At 39.8% G+C, this 18,782-nt stretch overlaps 1 long non-coding RNA gene across 1 annotated transcript; it reads left to right on the forward strand.

The window, feature by feature from the left end:
* Positions 1–494: 494 nt before the first annotated feature.
* On the forward strand, positions 495–14,593 carry LOC116663137. Its single transcript, XR_004319231.1, has 3 exons — positions 495–506; positions 1,631–1,636; positions 14,466–14,593. It is a non-coding gene; the product is annotated as an uncharacterized LOC116663137 (long non-coding RNA).
* Positions 14,594–18,782: the final 4,189 nt, after the last annotated feature.

An 18,782-nucleotide genomic window follows, 5' to 3' on the forward strand; every position in this document is an offset into this window, starting at 1 on the left:
CACTCACAGCGCTCTGCTCCATCAATCTTGCCCGGCAGATTCAGAGTGTAGGTCCAGAGGCCAGGCACCTCCAGCCCATACACCTTCCAGTTGGAGGAGCAGGGAATCAGGAATAGAGAGCATGTGCCCCCCAGGCTTAAAATACACAGAGGCAAGAGTGGAAAGAGAGGGGACATCCTCTGCTCCAACACAACGTGCAGTACAGAAGCCTCCCAGATCCTTCATCTAAGTAGGTTGTTGGTGGCATATCAGGAGTCCCAGAGCACCCATGTTCTTCTCCTGTTCAATCTCTCATCACTGTTGTCCCTCTTTATTGCAATGCTTGTTTAATTCTCTTTCTCTCTCTCTAAGCTCTGTGAAGGCAAGGCACTATGTCCGAGTTATTGGCTCTTTTAAGTTTCCTGTGGCTGCTATAACCAATTACCACGAACTGGGTGGCTTAAAACAACAGAAATGCATTCTCTCACAGTCCTGGAGGCCAGAAGTTTGAAATCAGGGTGTGGACAGTACTGAGCCCCCTCCAAAAATCCCAGGAGTGGAGAACCAGTTCCTCACCTCTTCCAGCTCTGTTGGCTCCAGGTGTTTCTTGATTTGTGGCTGCGTTACTCTTATCTCTGCTTCCGGGGTCACGTTGCCTCCTCCTCTTCATGTGTTTGTGTCTCCTCTTCTGTCTCTTACAAGGACACTTGTCACTGGATTTAGCCACCGCACCCCCAGGTAGTCCAAGATGATCTCATCTCAACATTCTTAACTTACTTAATTAAAATTATCTCTAACTTATTCAGTCTTTTGCCATGTTAAGACTCATAGGTTCCAGGCATTAGGACATAAACATATTTTTGTCGGGGCAGGGGGTTCAACATTCAACCTAGGACACTGACCATTTTTATATCCAGTGCCTTGCATGGTATCTGGGCTGCAGAAAATGATCCATAAATATTTGTTGAAAGAAAGAACAAATGCTTCTGGCCCCATGTCTTAGTCTGCTGGGGCTGCTGTAACAGACTGCCACAGACTGGGGAGTTCATAAACAAGAGGTTTATTTCTCAGTTCTACCGGCTGGGAAGTCCAAATTCAAGGCACCAGCATGGTTCCCTTTTGGTGAGGCCCCTCCCTCTTCCCAATTCCAGGCTCACACCTTCTTGCTGGGTCCCCATATGCTAGAAGGAGCAAGGGAGCTCTGCGGGGTCTCTTTCATAAAAAGAGTAATCCCATTCATGAAGGTCCTATCCTCATAATGTAAGCAAATCCCACAGGCCCCACCTCCTGATACCATCATCTTTGGGGGTTAGGATTTCCCAGTAAGAATTTTCAGAGGACACATTCAGACCATAGCATTCCACCCTTGGCTGCCAACATTCATGTCCTTTTCACATGCAGAACACATTCCTTCCATTCCAACAGCCCCCACATTCTTAACTCACTCCAGCATCAACTCAGAAGTCTAAATTCAAAGTCTCACTGAAAATATCATCTAAATCAGACATGAGTGAGACTCATTCATCCAAAGGCAAATTGCTGTCTAGCTGTGAACCTGTGAAGTCAAACAAGTTGTGTACTTCCAAACTACAGCGGTGGGACGGGCCTGTCATAAATATTCACATGCCAAAAGGGAGAGATAGGAAAGAAGAAAGGGGTAACAGGTCCCTACCAAGCCGAGAACTTTAAGGCCCACTGGGGCAGGGTTCCACCTCCCAAGGCTTTGGAAGGCCCGTCCGCAGGGCTCGACTGGGCACAGGTCCAGGGACAGCCTCGTCCCGTGGCTCCGCTCGGCCTGCTCCAGCAGTGGGTCCTCCGCAGCGGCCCCGCCTCCGCAGCGGCCCCGCCTCCCTGCTCTTGTACTCTGTGCGCCTGCAGACAAGGCACTGCACTGACCCCACCCGGAGGCATGGACCCTTGGGAGGAACAGCCACCACATCAGCATGGCCCATGGCCCACGGGAGCAGAACCTGAGGCAGCCAAGGGGTGTGGGCTAGAAAGCAAGGAGAGCAGAGTGGCGAGGTGAGGCAGCACCGGGCAGCAGCCGCCCCTCCTGTGAGACCCTTCTGTCCAGCAGGCTATGGCACTTTGGGTCTGTGATGGGAGAGGGAGCCCCAAGACCTCCAAAGTGTCATTGTTCCACTGCCTTGGATGACGGACCCTAGCTGCTGTTCAGATGGCTGACTGACCTTTTCAAGAAGCTGCTCGGTCACAACTTTGTTCTCTCTCAAATGCATTTTCTTTCTTCCATAACGCTTGGCTGAGAGTTCTCCAAGTTTTCAATTTCTGTTTCGCTTTTGCTTTACAATTCTACCTTGAGATCATTTCTCTCTTCTCTCATTTTGACTAGAAGGATTCCAGAAGAGCCAGGGTACTCCTTCAGCACTTTGCATAGAAATTTCTTCAGCCAAATAGCCAATTTAATTGCTCACAGTCGACCCTTCCACAAAACTCTAGGATACGAACACAGTTCAGCCAGGCTCTTTGCCACTTTGTAACAAGGGTCGCCTTTCTCCAGTTTCCAGTGACATGCTCCTCCTTTCCATCTGAGACATCATCAGAATGTCCTTTCCCTTTTTTTTTTTTTTTTTTGGTTTGTTTGTTTTTACTTTATTGTGGTATAATTTCTGTACAGTAAATCACACATATTTCAGATGTATAATTTGAGAATCTTGATAGATGTATACACCTATAAATCCACCACAACAATCAAGATAGCTAACATTTCCATCACTCCCCAGGAGGTGCAAATCTCAAACTCTCAATTTATTCCTTCCCACCCTCTTTACCCCTTGGCAACCACAAGTTTGTTCTCTATGTCTGTAAGCCTGTTTCTGTTTTGTAGATAAGTTCATTTGTGGGGTTTTTTTTAGATTCCACATACAAGTGATATCATATGGCATTTTTCTTTCTCCTTTTGGCTTACTTCACTTAGAATGATGATCTCCAGATCCATCCATGCTGCTGCAAATGACATTATTTTATTCTTTGTTATGGCTGAGTAGTATTCCATTGTATAAGTATACCACATCTTCTTTACCCAGTCATCTGCCGATGGACATTTAGGTTGTTTCCATGTCTTGGCTATTGCCCATTCATATTTTTACCAACTTCCTGTGCAGGATTACTTGTGTATTCCCTGTGAAGACTGAGGCTTTCTCTATAGCTCTCCTCTCCTCCTGAGCCCTCAGGAGAAGCACCCCTACCACTGCATTATGGCACCGTGGGCTTTTCCTACAGCCTCTGTCCTCTGCCTAGCTGCAAAACCACTTCTACACTGAAGGCATTTGTTAGAGCAGCCCCCAACTCCTGAACTTTCTGTCTTAGTTCCAGGCACAGACATTTTCTTTGATGCCACCATTCAACCTACTACACTGACCTTTTCACATCCAGGGCCTGGCATGGTGCCTGAGCTGTAGTAAGCAATCTCTATACCTTTACGGAAAGAAAGAAGAAATGCTTCTGGTTCTCTTTTCAGAGCTTTCTTCCTCTTCTGTTTCTGACTGAGGGTCTCGTGGACCTGACACTGCAGGTTAATCTCTTCCCCACCATCTGTTTCTGTACTTCACTATCAGCAAGGGTCTCCAAGTTCTCTTCCCTAAGTTCATAGTGTTGGCAAGTATCTTAGAGATGGTCATGGCAGGAATAGTCCCCAAATCTTACATTTCAAAGAGCAGTATAATTAAAATAAATTTTTAAAAAGAAAGGAGGTAGACATTTATAAGATTTCATACATAGTGTTTTGCCAAAAACCAATTTTTTAAGGCTACCATCTATCGTCATCAGTTCATGAAATTAATTAATAACAGTAAAGATGTAGGAATGAACTCCCTCTCACAGGAAGCAATTGTTAGCAGCTTTATAGAGACAGTTCCTACATCACCCAGAGAAAATTTTATGACCTAGCATAGAGCTACCTGTCCATGTTCTGCAACCACTATATTATTATTATTATTATTATTATTATTATTATTATTATTATTATTATTATTATTATTATTATTATTTCAAAATGGAGGTTTAGAGTATAAATGAAATGAACCAAGGATAATTAATATATTAACTACTTGCATTAACAAAAGTTAATGTGATCACATTTCAGACCAAACTCTAAAAATGGGCTGCGTGATATAATTCTGCCCTAGTTTTTCTTTTTTTCTTAGAAGTTTGCTTTTTAATAACACATAACACTTTCTTTTCTTAAAGCACAGCTAGGGTATTTTATAAATACAAGTAGATAAGGAATGTTGCACAACTAAGAAAACAGAACTTCATACTAGTACCCAGAAAATGGCATAGATATTAAAAGTAAATGTCCAATAGAAATTAAAGCAATAACTAAATCCAATGGTTCTAATTCAAATTTCTAAGATTGCCCTGCAGAGGGTTCCAGCTACCATTTCCTGGCTCCTTATTGCAGTCAAGAAACAGTGCTGTGAGGGCACATTTTACATTTTCCTAGGAGGACAATTTTGCATTTTCATCTAAGATGCTGCAGTAACCTGTTGGGCCCCATAGATCCTCCTCTCTCATTACTGGTGCAAAGGAAGATGTTTTAACTTTGTACAGTGTTCTAAATTAAAGGAAGTTCTTGAAATTAGAGAATATAGCCACCCAAGACTCTGGCAAGATGGAAAAAGCAGCTGTGGAAACCACTATGTGAATGACACACAGGCTCGGTCAATGAGGAAAAAATACAAGCATCTCAGTGTGTAGATCATAAGAAATCTTCTGTGCCAGGAGTCTATTTACAAAACTATCTGTTAGGAGAGAAGAGTACTTGAAGGTTTTAAGATTCACTTCTCCAGGCTAGAGCGATGTTCTGTTTATCTCTCTGCTCCCTGCACTCAGCGGCGTGCCATGGGATGGCAGAAGTGCATACAAATGTTGGAAGCTGAAAGAACTCCCAGGCGCCTGCCGCCAATGGTGCGGAATTCTTAAATTCACCTCTTCCATTCGCGAGTATTCACGTCCTTAGCAAATTATTTGGTCTCTTTGAGCCTCAGTTTCCTCATCTGTAATGTGGATAATGATTAGGATATCCATCTCACAGAAAAATTTTGAGGATGAAATGAACAGGTGATGTAAAACTTGCTTTGTACCTTGTACCCTGCATTATAAGAAATTTGATTACTTTAATTATTGGTTCGGTAATGGGGTTCCAATGTGAAAATGAGATCAACTGCATAATTATCTGTGGATCAAGAAAGGGAATTTCTTAATGACAGGATTCCTGGATGCAAAATAAATATTTACATTATACATTTATCTTCAATGCAGTGAGCAATGTATATTTCTGAACTTTCAACAAGAATATCAGAAAGAAATTACTCAATAATTGGGAAGTATCATCATATAGAAGGTTGCTTGGAATATACTTTCTGTTTTCATTTTAGAAAAACAGTCTTGTTTAAAATTGTGGCAATAGATATGCATTGTATTGTTTCTAGAGAATTTACACAATACAGCAAGCAAAAAGGTAATAAAAATCAACTGTAATTCTATTACCCAGAAATGATCTAATAACAGTATTTAGCTATAGCTTGCTAATTTTTTTTCTCTACATATACTTTATATGGAATTTGAACATTATATAGAATAAAAATGAATCATACAATATACACTACTTTGCTTATCAACAATATGTTTGGGTACATCTTGCTATGTTAACACATGTAGAGTTGTAATGTTATTTTTACCAGAGGCATAGTTTTATCTTATGAGCACATGGGGTAATGTATTTACCAATGATTCCTTTTAGATATTTATTTCCAATGAGTTTAACATAAAGACAAGCATAGCTTAATAAATATTTTTCATGCTTTTATAATTTTTCCTTAGGACAAGTCTCTCATTGTAAAGTTGTTGGACAATAAACTTTAATATACATTTTACATGTATACATATATAAAAGGCTATATAGAGTTTAAAGGACACGGATATGCTCTCAAATTAAACTACAAAATAAACATGGAATTTACACTTTTACCAGCATTGCATAAGATGCTAGTTTCTATGTATTCTTATCTGCACTTGATGATATGAAAAAGAACTTTGTCAATCAATCTGATAGGTAAACACTGTTACTCACTTGCTGTTTTAGTTAGTATTCCTTTATTTACCAGAGAGATTGTAAAATTTTTATATATTTATCAAAAGTTTAAATTTCTTCTTTGAAAAAAATGACTTCATATTTTCTTAATTTTTTTTTCTATTTTGATGTTCATTTTTTTAAAAGAAAAGTGATTTATAGAAGTGAGGTATATGGCCTTTAAAATGGTTCCAAAAGAAACTTGCCTCCTGGTATTCACACAGTTGTGTCATCACCTCCCCCTGAGAATAGGCTGGAAATAGTCCACTTCTAATGAATAGAAGATGCAAAAGTCATGGGGTGTCACTTCTGAGATTAGGTTACAAGAAGGCTGTAACTTCCATGTTGTTCACTTCTCTTACTTTCTCTCGCTTTCCTTCTCTCAGAGCCCTCACTCTGGAGGAAGCAAGTGGTTATGTTGTGAGGAGCCCTGTGGAAAGTACCACATGACAAGAAACTATTGTCTCCAACCACCAGCCAACAAGGATGTGAGCCTTGCCAACAGTCACATGAGTGAGCTTAGAATCAGATCCTTCCCAAGCTGAGCCTTGAAATGAGCGAAGCAACTGCCAAAACCTTGACTGCAGCCTTGCTGCATACAGATTCCTGATCCGCAGAACCTGGGAGGTGACAGCTATTGCTTGAAGACTCTAAGTATTGGGTTAATTTGATACCCAGAAGCAGCTAACTAATTCAAGGAGCTTCACAGAAATATGGCATACTAGATTTTTAGAGACCTCATACCTAAAGATGCTGCTTAAAGTATTGATGACAAATTTGTTTATGTATACATGAGCTGCCAGGAAAATAAAGGAATCTCAGAGGCTAGAAATGACAAGAAGTGAAAACCCAGTAACTGATAAGCCAGTACTAGATGTTTTGCCCTGAAGATATCTGCCAGTCCCTGGTAGCTTAGGTCCTGGGTTCTAATGGTCTGACAGGACAGCGGCAAAGCCCTGGGCCCAAGTGGTGTGGGAGAGCTGACTGGAATTCCCTTACACATATGTCATCAAAAGTGTGACATGCTCAGTAGGTGACCTAGAAATAATCTATCATGCAGAAGGAAATAGTGGTGATATGTCTCTGGCTTGACCTTGGATAGAGCAGAGAGAGGAATAAAAAAGAAAAAAGTCTCCCATTAAAATCCCTAACCATAAACCCACAAAACATAGAGGTTTGGAACTTGAGTTGATATTAACTATGTGACATGCAAAATCCTAAGCTCAAATGTCGTTTAAAGTATTTCCTGGTTGATAATTCTCCCAGGTGTCCAGCAAAAGCAAATGTAATTTTTTTTTTTTTCTGAAGAACACTTTAGAACAATGCCTAAAAGAATCCTCACAGATAAAAGTTGCAGGGCGCAGTAGCTCAGACTCAGGAGACACAAAAGGAAATGAAAAACCATGAACAACACTCAGGAGGAACAATTACTAGAGCTATAAAAATAAAAGTAGATAATGGAATGATCAAATACAATATAAAATCAATATGTTTTATATGTTTATAGAAATAAATGAGAGTGTGAATGTGTGATGAAAGAATATGACACTATCAAAACTGAACATACATAGTTGAAAAAGGACCAAATAGGACTTTTAGACCTCTGAAATGTTATCAATTTTCATTGAAAAGTCAATGAGTAGAATAAGAAGATGATTGGACACAGCTGAAGTGGGAATATGGAAAATAGATGTGAGAAATTACAGTGGATCCAGCACATAGAAACACAGATGTGAAATATAAAAGAGAGATTAAGAGACATAGAGGATAAAGTGAAAAAGACCCACAACATTCAAGGAGTTCCAGGAGGAGAAAGCAGAGAGATTGGAGGAGAGATGATGCTAGAAGAGGCAATAAATGAGACTTTTCCAGCAGTGATCAAAGTCTCCAGCTAGGAAACTCAGACAGAATAAATAAAAAGATATCCACTCTTAGATATTAAGATAAACTTTCAGAATTCTAAAGAAAAGTTGAAAATTTTAAATGTTGAGCAGCCAGAGAGAAAAAACAAATTAACAATGATACAACTATAAATAGTCTGACAGTAGATTTCTCAAAGGCAACTGCTTTAGTTCCCTACTCCTGCTGTAACAAATTACCCCAGACTTAGTGGCTAAAAACCCCAAATGTTGACCACACATTTATTTTCTTACAATTCTGGAGGGCAGAAGTCCAAAATGAGTCTTATGGGGCTAAAATCAAGATTTCAGCCAGGTGGATTCCCTCTGGAGACAGCAGGGGAGAGAATTTGTTTCTTGCCCCTTTCAGCTTCTAGAGGCTGCCACCACGTGGCTCCTGTTCTGCCCGTTAGCATACGTCCTACTACTGACTTTGATCCCCCTGCCTATCTCTTACATAACACTTGTGATTACATTAGGATCATTTAAATTATCTAGGATAATTTCCCTATCTCAAGAGCCTTAACTTAATCACATCTGTCAAGTACCTTTTATAATGTAAGCTAACATATTTGCAGGTTCCAGTGATTAGAATGCAGACATCTTTGGGCACCATTATTCAGTCTATCACAGCAACATTGGAAGGGAAAGGTAGTGGCATAATATCTTCAAAATGCTGAGATCTGAACTTCTATATCTGGTAAACCATCTTTTTAAGAAATGAGATGAAATGAAGATATTTTCAGAGCCACTAAAATAGAGAGGGTTTGATCTCTAATTCACTGTAGGAATTTCTAAAGGATGAACTTCAGGAGAAGAAAAATGAACCCAGAAGGAAGATCTGAAATACAGAAAGAATGATAAGAAATCAGTAAATACGTGGGAGAATTTAAACAAAGATTGGCTTAATAAAACAATAACAAATCACAAGAGAAATTAGGAAATATCCTTGGACAAAAGAAAATAAAAACACAGTATTTTAAAATTTATAGAATATAGTAAAACCTAAGAGGAAAATGCATAACTGTAAATGTTTATATTAAAAGAAGAAAGATCTGAAGTCAGCAACCTGATCGTACACCTTAATGAATTAGAAAAAGAAGAACAAACCAAAATCCAAAGACAGCAGAAGGAAGGAAATAATAAGGGTTAGAGCAGAGATTAACAGAGTAGAAAAATAATAAGGGAAATCAACAAAACCAAGGGTTTTTCTTCAAAAGAATCAACAAAATTGACAAACCTTTAGATACACTGACTAAGGAAAAATAAGAGAGAAGATTCAATAACTAAAACCAGAAAGGAAAAGAGGAAACTTTACAACTGATTTTACATAAATAAAAATGACTAAAAGACTACTAGGAACAATTCTATGCCAACAAATTAGTAACCTACATGAAATGGATAAATTCCTAGAAACACACAACCTAGCAACACTGAATCACCAAGAAGTAAAAATCTGAACAGATTTTTTCTTATAAGCAGTAAGGAGATTCAATCAGAAATCAGAAACCTTCCAAAAGAGAAAAGCCCAGTACCAGATGGCTTCACTGGTGAATTCTACCAAACGTTTAAAGGAAAACTAACACCAATCCTCTTTAAACTCCTCCAAAAAACTGAAAAGGAGGCAACATATTCAAACTTATTCCATGAGGCCAGTATTATGCTGACATCAAAGCCAAAGATACTACAAAAAAAGAAAACTACAGATCATTATCTGTAGATTCATCTGTTGATGAATATTGATGTAAAAATCCTCAACGAAATACTAGCAAACAGAATTCAATAGCACATTAAAAAGATTACACACCATGACCAAGTGTGATTTATTCCTGAAATGCAAGGGTGATTCAACATATGAAAATTAGTCAATGTAACAGCATATTAACATAATGATGGAGAAAGCCACATGATAATCTCAATTGGTGTATATAAAACATTTGACAAAATTCAATACTCTTTCATGTTAAAACACTTAAGCTAGGAAAAAAATGAAACTACCTCAATATGATAAAGACCATATATGAATAATCCGCAGCTAATGTAGTCAATGACGAAGGACTGAAAGTTTCCTCTAAGACCTCAAACAAGACAAGGATGCTTTTTTTCATTATTTCTATTCAACATAGTATTGGAAGTCCTCGTAAGAACAATTAGTCAAGAACAAAGAATAAAAGGCATCCAAATTAGGAAGATAAACAGAAAAGTATGTTTGTTCACAGATGATGTATTATATCAAGATTCAATAAAAAGATTCAACAAAAGAAAAACATTGTTAGAACTAACTAAAAACTTCAGCAAAGTTTCAGGATACAAAATCAACACATAAAAATTAGTTGCATTTCTTTATATTAGCAATGAACAACCCTAAAAAGAAAAACATTTAAACTCCATTTATAACAGCACCAAAAAAATAAGATACTTTGGAATAAACCTAATTGTGGAGGTAAAAAATTTATACACTGAAAACTATAAAAGGCTGTTTAAAGAAATTAAAGAAGACACAGATAAATGGAAAGATAGCCCATCCCACTGTACATGGATTGAATAACTCAATATTGTTAAGATGTCAATACATCCAAAGTGATCTACAATGTCAGTGTAATCCCTGTCAAAAGCCCAATGGTGTTTTTGCAGAAATAGAAAAATCCATTTAAATTCATATGGAATCTCAAGGGACTCCAAATAGCCTAAACACTTGGAAAAAAAAAAAGAAAAAAAAGAACAAAGTTGGAAGTCTCACATTTCCAGATCTTAAAACTTATTACAAAGCTACAGGAATCAAAACAGTGTTGGACTGCAGAGACATATATATCAATTGAAGAGAACAGAGAGCCTGGGGGATGGGGAACTCTTGCATATATGGTCAAATGACTTTCAACAAGTGTGCCCAGACCATTCAATGAGGAGAGACAGTCTTTTCAACAACTGGTGCTCTGAAAACGGGATATGCACATGCAAAAGAATGAATTTAGTTCCTTACCTTACATCACTTTAACAAACTGAAGAATAAAAACCACATGATCATCTGAATAGATGCAGAAGTTGCATTTCTAACACATTCCCAGATGATGTTGGTGCTGATGGTCCCGGAGCTACACTTGGAGAACTGCTGATTTTGATAATGAGATTATTCTCAGTACTATTACTTCCCTATGGGGTCCAGAGCCAACACCTGGTCCTGGCCTGGGTCATTAGCTAAGTAGCAACCTAAAGACTCTGGCTTCTTAAGATCCTCACTCTCTAGGTCACGAAATCATTTCAGGAGGAAAAGAGGATTAGGTCCATTTGTGCAATTCAAACCCTTTCACTACAACCCACAATAAGCAACATAATCCACATTACCATGTAATTATACATACACACATATCACTGAAATAAACATTTCACAAAACAACACTTGCACTTCCTGTCTGTGAGTCACTCTGATCTACTCTATTCATTTTTTAAATGCTGTGTAAAACTCACTAAGTTGTTTTCATGACTCACTAAAGGATTGAAACTGGCGGTTTAAAGAATACGGTATTTGGGGCTAGACAAGGAAGTATCTGTCCAATTGGTCATGTGTGAGGGTTAGCACAGGGGGAAGGAATGATGAGGACAAGAGTAGTTAATTCATCGAACAAAATGGGTCAAGTCAACCCAGCACATCAGTTGAACTTCTAAACTGACAGAGGCCCACAGATCATCTTTCCTTCAATATGCCAGTCTTGTAGACTATTATTTGTTTATTCTGAAATAGATTTTGTGGAATATAAAATATTACTCAAAATCATATTAATGAGTATATTCAAATTCAATTAAATTATGTATTAATAGAACTTGGACAATTAAAAGCTATGTCTTTGCATTTAGAGCTTCTCAAATTTAGTAACCTCTAAAATAAATCCCAAACACGGATTTGAGCTAGCCTATATGCATAAAGAACAAGATACATGCCTCCAAATGTGAAATTGTGGGAACGACACATTATCTGGGCACACCTTGGAAATGCTGACGCCTTTTCCCCACTGCCTTGAAGGTATGTGGGTGGGTGAGAGCTGACACCAGCTTAATAATCCACAGGCATCTTGTAGTAAAAAGAAAAGAAGTGGTGAAATTGCCATTGTGGGGGAAATTTAATTATCAGGGAAGTCAGTTTTGCTTGTGAAATGACTGAGATAAAAAAATATATAATTAAAAATGCCAAACAATATGCACTAAAATAAACCAAAATACCATATCTGCAGGAAAACAAGCGAGGGCAGCATGGTGGTTTCTGTTTAGCTATTGCTGAGCAAATGATCTGTCGATTTACATGCCAGATGCAGCTTTTATTGAGTTTCACTCCCAACATAATTGTGGTTTGTAAAGCAGAGAGTGTCTTTCAGTTAACCAGTATGATTGAGATGGAAATACAGATAGGGAGAAAGGCCAAAACTTGCAGCCCATTCCGAGATGGAAGTTTCTAAAGAGAAGGTGGAGAGTGGCGTTAGCCACTGGCAGTGTTCTCTTCGCCAAGCTTGGTGTACTCTCTAAGAGGTCCCAGGCTCCTTCTCCTACCCGACACCTCCTCTAAGAAAAGTTGCCATAGAGAGCCATGCACCACTGAAGAACCAGGATGAAGGTCAGGTGGCTCCTGTGGTGGGTCTGAGCAGCTGTCAAAGACTCACTGGAATCTGTCTTGTTGGTCTGATTTCCTTTCATAGTGGCCAGTACAGTTCCAGAAGCTCTTGACTGCTGGGCAAGCCTGGTTAAGGCTATTTTCCAGAGTGAGAAGAAGAAATCATGAGAAGGGTCAGAGAGGAAAAGCCAAGGGTCAGAAATAAAAGAGCCTCACCATTTGTTAGATCCTGGAAGGAAGTACAAGGATTCTCACAGAGCCACTTCACAGAGTGAGGCAATGAGTCAGAAGGCATGGAGGGCAGGGTCAGACCTGGAAATGTGGGGCTGGGCAAAGGGTGACGAATTCAAGGCATAGCTCATGAATATGACAAGGGTGTTGGGTGTTCACACTGATGGGGCTGGATGCACAGTATGGGTTTAGAGCTGCTTCAGACTCAGAGCTGGGCCAGGCAACGCCACCGTGTGGTCCTGGCAACTGATGTGGCAGACTGGGCTGAAGACCGCAGGAGTGGCAGTGAGGAAATAACACCGGAACCTCTGTAATCAACCTTCATGGGGACTTCCAATTGTCAACCATTACTTCATCATCTTACAAGAGTACTTCTCACACTTGAATGTGCACATAAATCACCTGGGCAACTTGTTAAAACGCAGATTCTGATGTAAGTCTGCTGTGGGGCCTGGGTTATGCTTTTCTATCAAGTTCACAGGATGTAAGGATGCTGCTGGTCCGTGGACCACACTTAGAGTAACAAGCCCCTGTAGAAGTACTTTTAATTCCTCTGAGGTGCCTGGCATTGCCTAAAGCTTCAGTCCCAAGGTCACAGGTTCTGTCCCTTCAAGGCTTCTCTTCGGAATTTAGAAGGAGAGTAATTTTTAGACTATATCTATAACTATACTCCTTATATTACAGGTAGGCATACCATGCCCTCTTTATTTCATCACTGTTAAATAAGGGACAGAATTCAAATTTGGGTTTAGACATGTTGGTCTCCTTCAGAGAGATTTGGTTATTAAATATCTAAGGCTCAGCTTATAAAGTCAGAGATCAGGATAGAGTATTGGGGGGGGTGTTGTGTGTGTGTGTGTGTGTGTATATATATATATATATATATAGAGAGAGAGAGAGAGAGAGAGAGAGAGAGAGCGAGCGAGCGAGCAAGAGAGCTAGCATGAGAGCACACAAGATATGGAAGAGAAAGAAGAGAAGGATTAACATGTATTTAGGGTCCACCCTGGGGCAGATACTGTGCAAACAGCACACACAGTGGCTAGAGCTTGCTGAATTCTTATATTCCAAACATTGGACTGAGTAATTTTCACACATTTTCTCATTTACTCTTCACAACAAATCTATGTGTTGATACTTATAAAAATCCCCATTTTACAAAAGAGAAATCTAATTCTTAGAGAGGTTGAGCAGTTGCCAAAGGTGACAGGGTTTGAAATGGGAAAGACATGATCCCATCCAAGCAATAACAATCCAAGGAACTATTAATTGTTAGTCCTGTTTTTAAAAGATGAGAAAACAATTTGTAGAGGTTATATGCTTCCAAACTCGCCCCAATCAAGTAGTTTTAACCCTTGCTGCAAATAGAAAGTACTTGGGGAACTTGAACTCTCTACCTGAGCTCTACCCTCAAACAATTAAGTCCCAGCCCATAGAGATGGGGCCTGAGCATTGACATTCTCTAAAAATTCCCCTGTGAGCTTAGTGGGCGCTCATAGCGGCCATTGCTCCATCTATAGTCTATTCCATATGAGGTCCTAGAGAATGCTAAATATATATATATGTACATATACACACATATATATGATACTTAATTTGTTTATCTTAACAGGAGCCTTCCATCAGAGCATACTGCAAAATGGGAAGATAAGAAAAGATAAGGCAGAACCCTCCTACACTGTTGGTGGGAATGTAATTTGGTGCAGTCACAATGGAGGACAGAATGGAGGTACCTTAAACTTAAAGTAGACTTTCCATATGATCCACTCCTGGGCATATATACGGAGAAAACTATAATTCGAAAAGATACATGCACCCCAATGTTCACAGATGCACTATTTACAATAGCCAAGACATGGAAGCAACCTAAATGCCCATTGAGAAATGAATGGATAAAGAAGACGTGGGGTGTGTGTGTGTGTGTATGAATATTACTCAGCCATAAAAAAGAATAAGTAATGCCACTTGCAGCAACATGGATGGACCTAGACATTATCATATTAAGTGAAATAAGTCAGACTTCAAATATCATATGATTTCACTTATATGTGGAAACTAAAAAAGGATACAAATTTTATTTACAAATCACAAATAGAGTCGTGAACATAGAAAACAAACTATGGTTACCAAAGAGGAAATGGGGGCATGGATAAATTAGGAGTTTGGGGTTAACAGACATACACTACTATACATATAAAATAGATAAACGAAAAGGACCTACTGTATAGCACAAGGAACTATATTCAATTTCTTGTAATAGGCTATAATGGAAAAGAATCTGAAATACATGTATAGATACGTATGTATATGTATAACTGAATCTCTTTGCTGTACATCTGAAACTAACATTGTAGATCAACTACATTTTAATAAAAATAAAATTAAAAAGAAAAGAAAATGATAAGGCAGGTAAGCCCCATTCATCATTAAGAAACTAAAGATTATGTACTTGTGTGATGCAGTATTATTGCACTTCACTGCCCGAGTTCAAGAAAACTGCGATTTTGTAAGTGGGCTGGCAATAATGGGCGAAGATTGCTTACAGAAGACAGCTATTGAGTTGTACTGTGAAAAAAAAAAAAGAATGCAGCATGAAACAGATGACAAGGCAGAGTTTGATGACCTCTCTTTGTCCTGCTGTCTCTAGTGCAGAAGAATCTACTGAACTCAGTTTTAAAAGTCAGGCCTTGTCAAGTTCAATGGCATACTGTGGTTCTGAGCACTCCTCTTTCTCCAGGAGCAAGCAGGCTTTGTTAATACCAAAATTGTTTGAAGAATATTGTTTTCTCTTCTAGGACTTTGCTTAAGATGTTAGATCAGGTACTACTTCAAGATCTAGGGTTGGTTTTGTTTGGACTTCTACCATTACATCACCATGTTTCACAGGAAGACAGTGACCTCTGTTAGCAACGGGTATGAATAAGAGTGAACGACATTTGTCCAAGCAACTGCTTGCAAATGGAAATTAGTTGGAGTGAGTGTGTAATGTGAAGGTCTGTATGTGTGTGTTTGTGAAGGTGGGGAAGGGTGGGTTGTGAAAAACAGCCCATCAGGGCAGTGTTAAAGGCCAAAGAGATTGATGCATCCAAATCAGGAGACTCACTGATGATCTAACAGAGACAACCAGTTGACCTGTCGGTGGGCATCCCCACTATTTTCTCTACAAAGAAATGGTCACAGGATGAGAAGTGGATTGGGAGAAAGAGTTTTTAAAAACAGAAACAAAAACTTCACTTAATTCAAGAAATTAGTACTATTTGACTTATAAAATAAGTGTCCTCTAAAGGAGAACTCAGTATCTATCTTACCTAAATATACATATATGAATAGTATACTTACATTATTTTCACAAAATGTTTCATCATGAGGTTAGATAAGGCATTGATACAATACTAGAGCTAGGATGGGGTGTATGTGTGTCAGGCATATCTACTTTCTGCCCGTGACATCCAGTCCTCAGTCATCTATTTCAGTGTCAAAACAGTTTGGCTGGTTACTTCTGTTTGGGTATCCATATCCTTGTCTTCACAAGGAGCCCATGAATGTGGCCACCCTCCCACTTCACCCACAAGAGGGCTCCTCTCAGACCACTGCATCTCAAAGCAAAACGTATCCTGTTGAACCAGGGGCTGCTATTGCTGATATATTGCTGCACAGTTTGGGCCTCAATTTATATTCTTAGATTCCAAATTATTTAATTTTTTTTTGCATATTGTCTCAACAATCCCATCATTTCTTACCACCCATACAGCTTGCATCCTGTCTCTATAAATTTCCTGCAATAGCATCCTAACTCTTCCCACCCCCCCCCCTTTTTTTTCTACTTCTGATCCTCTGCAGTCTCCTCAGAGCGGCCAGAGAAAGCATTTCAAAGTATAAACCAGATCATAGCATTCCCTTGCACAAAATCCTTGAGCAACTTCTTGTCACATACTGAATAAAAACTGAAGTCCTTACTGTGGGCACGAGGCCCCACACAACGCGAACCCTGCTCCTTCTCCCATGATCCGCTCTCCTATCTCCCTCCCGTAGCTGACTGCTCCAGCCTCCTGGCCTCCCTGCTGTCCTCATTCACACCAAGCAAGCGCCTCCTCGAGCCTTTGCTCCAGCCTTTCCTTCTGCCTGGACCACACTTACCCCTGGGATATTCACAGCCCTTTTCCCCTTCTTCTTCAGATCTCTGTTCTAGTGTCACTGGCTTGGAGAGGCCATGCCTGGCCCCCCAACTAAAATAGCAAACCCTATCACCATCCACTTCTCAAACTCCCAGGACCCAGCTGGGAGCAGGGCATTGAGGAATTACATTTTGGTAAACCTTACTTTGGGGTCAGAAGAGAGGTGAGATTAGTGAGTACTATGGACTGGATGTTAGTGTCACTCCCAAAATTCAAATGTTGAACTCCTAATCCCCAGTGTGATGGTATCTGGAGATGGGCTTTTAGAAGGTAATTAGGTCAGGAGGGTGGGGCCCTCATGAATGGGATGAGTGCCTTTATAAGAAGAGACAGGAGAGAGCTCGCTTCCATTTTCTCTTCCTGCCACATGAGGACACAACCAAGAAGAGATTTCTCACCAGGAACCAAATCAGCCAGCACTCTGATCCCTGGACCTCCCAGCCTGCAGAACTGAGAAATAAATTTCTGCTGTTTAAGTCACTCAGTCTGTGGTATCTTGTTATAGCAGCCCAAACTGACTGAGATGGCAGGGAATGCAGAGGCCATCCCTAGACCAGCCAGGGGCCTGTCTGCAACAGTGCATGTCACAAGAGTGTGGAGTGTGAGAGGCAGGGGTGGCAAACGTCTTCCTGACTCTTCTGAGCTTTGCTTCTGAAGAGTTCTTACATGACAGAGACAGGCCAAAGTCTGCCTTGGAGAATAAACACATTTTGTTAAAAAGTTGGGCATTTTCTTTTCCTTTCATGCTTTCATAGATCTCAGGCACCAAACCTGGCAAGAAGAGGGAACTATCCGCCTAACTGCAGGCAAACAATAGATGTAACAATGAACTAAAAAGAAACGACCTACCACCCTGCACCAAAAATGCATGCTTTGCAATTTTCTCGACCTTGGATCTTCATCTTGGGAGAACACAGGGCCTTATTTGCCCTGATAGTACACTGATCTCACTCTCAGACTCAGAGCACAGGGAATCAGGGGCTTGGAGTTAATTACTTTTCAGACTCATTTCTACCTATGCTCAGAAAAACTGAGAAATTGATTTTGGTTCCCACCAAGCAGTATGTTTTCTGTCCTTTAAAACTATTTGTTGTCAGTGAAACTGCAATTTAAACAGCTGCATTGTGAAGGCCCTAAGCTATAGTTCTTCCTTGTTAGTCCCCCCTTACTTTAAAGGGATCTTCTTGGAGACATGAATGCACTTATTAAAAATTCATTCATTTAGCAGATATTTACTGAACACCTACTAAGACTAAGATATTGAGCCGGGCACTGGGGCACAGTGAAAAACAGGACAGACAAACATCTCTGCACTCATGAAAACTTGTATTCTGCAGAGGTAGACATGTACAGGAGAATAGGGGGTAGGTGTGAAGTGCAAATCAAGTTAGAGCTTCTAATTATGATTAGCAAAAGTAAGATAATAAAGGTATGTGATAGAGTGCGTCTGGGCAGGCCACTGTAAACAGAATGGCCAGGGACACACCCTCTGAAATACTGACATTTGAACTGACAAATAAGCCTGAGGCAGCCGTGCAAGTGACCTAGAGAAGGGTCCAGGCAGGAGGTCCAAGTGTAAAGGCTCAGAGAGGGAAGCAGCCAGATATATCCAAGGAACAGAAAAGAAGCCATTGTGGCTGGAGCTTACTGAAAGAGAGAGAGAGAGGCAGTTAGAAAGGCTGACAAAGGACATATCTTACAGGATCATATACGACATAGAAAGAAGCTTTGCTTTTATTCTAAGGAGAACTGAAGTTGAAGGATTTTAAGCAGGATGGAGAATGGATTCAGTTTACATTTTAAAATTA

This window comes from Camelus ferus, chromosome 4 (assembly GCF_009834535.1).
Source record: "Camelus ferus isolate YT-003-E chromosome 4, BCGSAC_Cfer_1.0, whole genome shotgun sequence".
NCBI lineage: Eukaryota > Metazoa > Chordata > Mammalia > Artiodactyla > Camelidae > Camelus > Camelus ferus.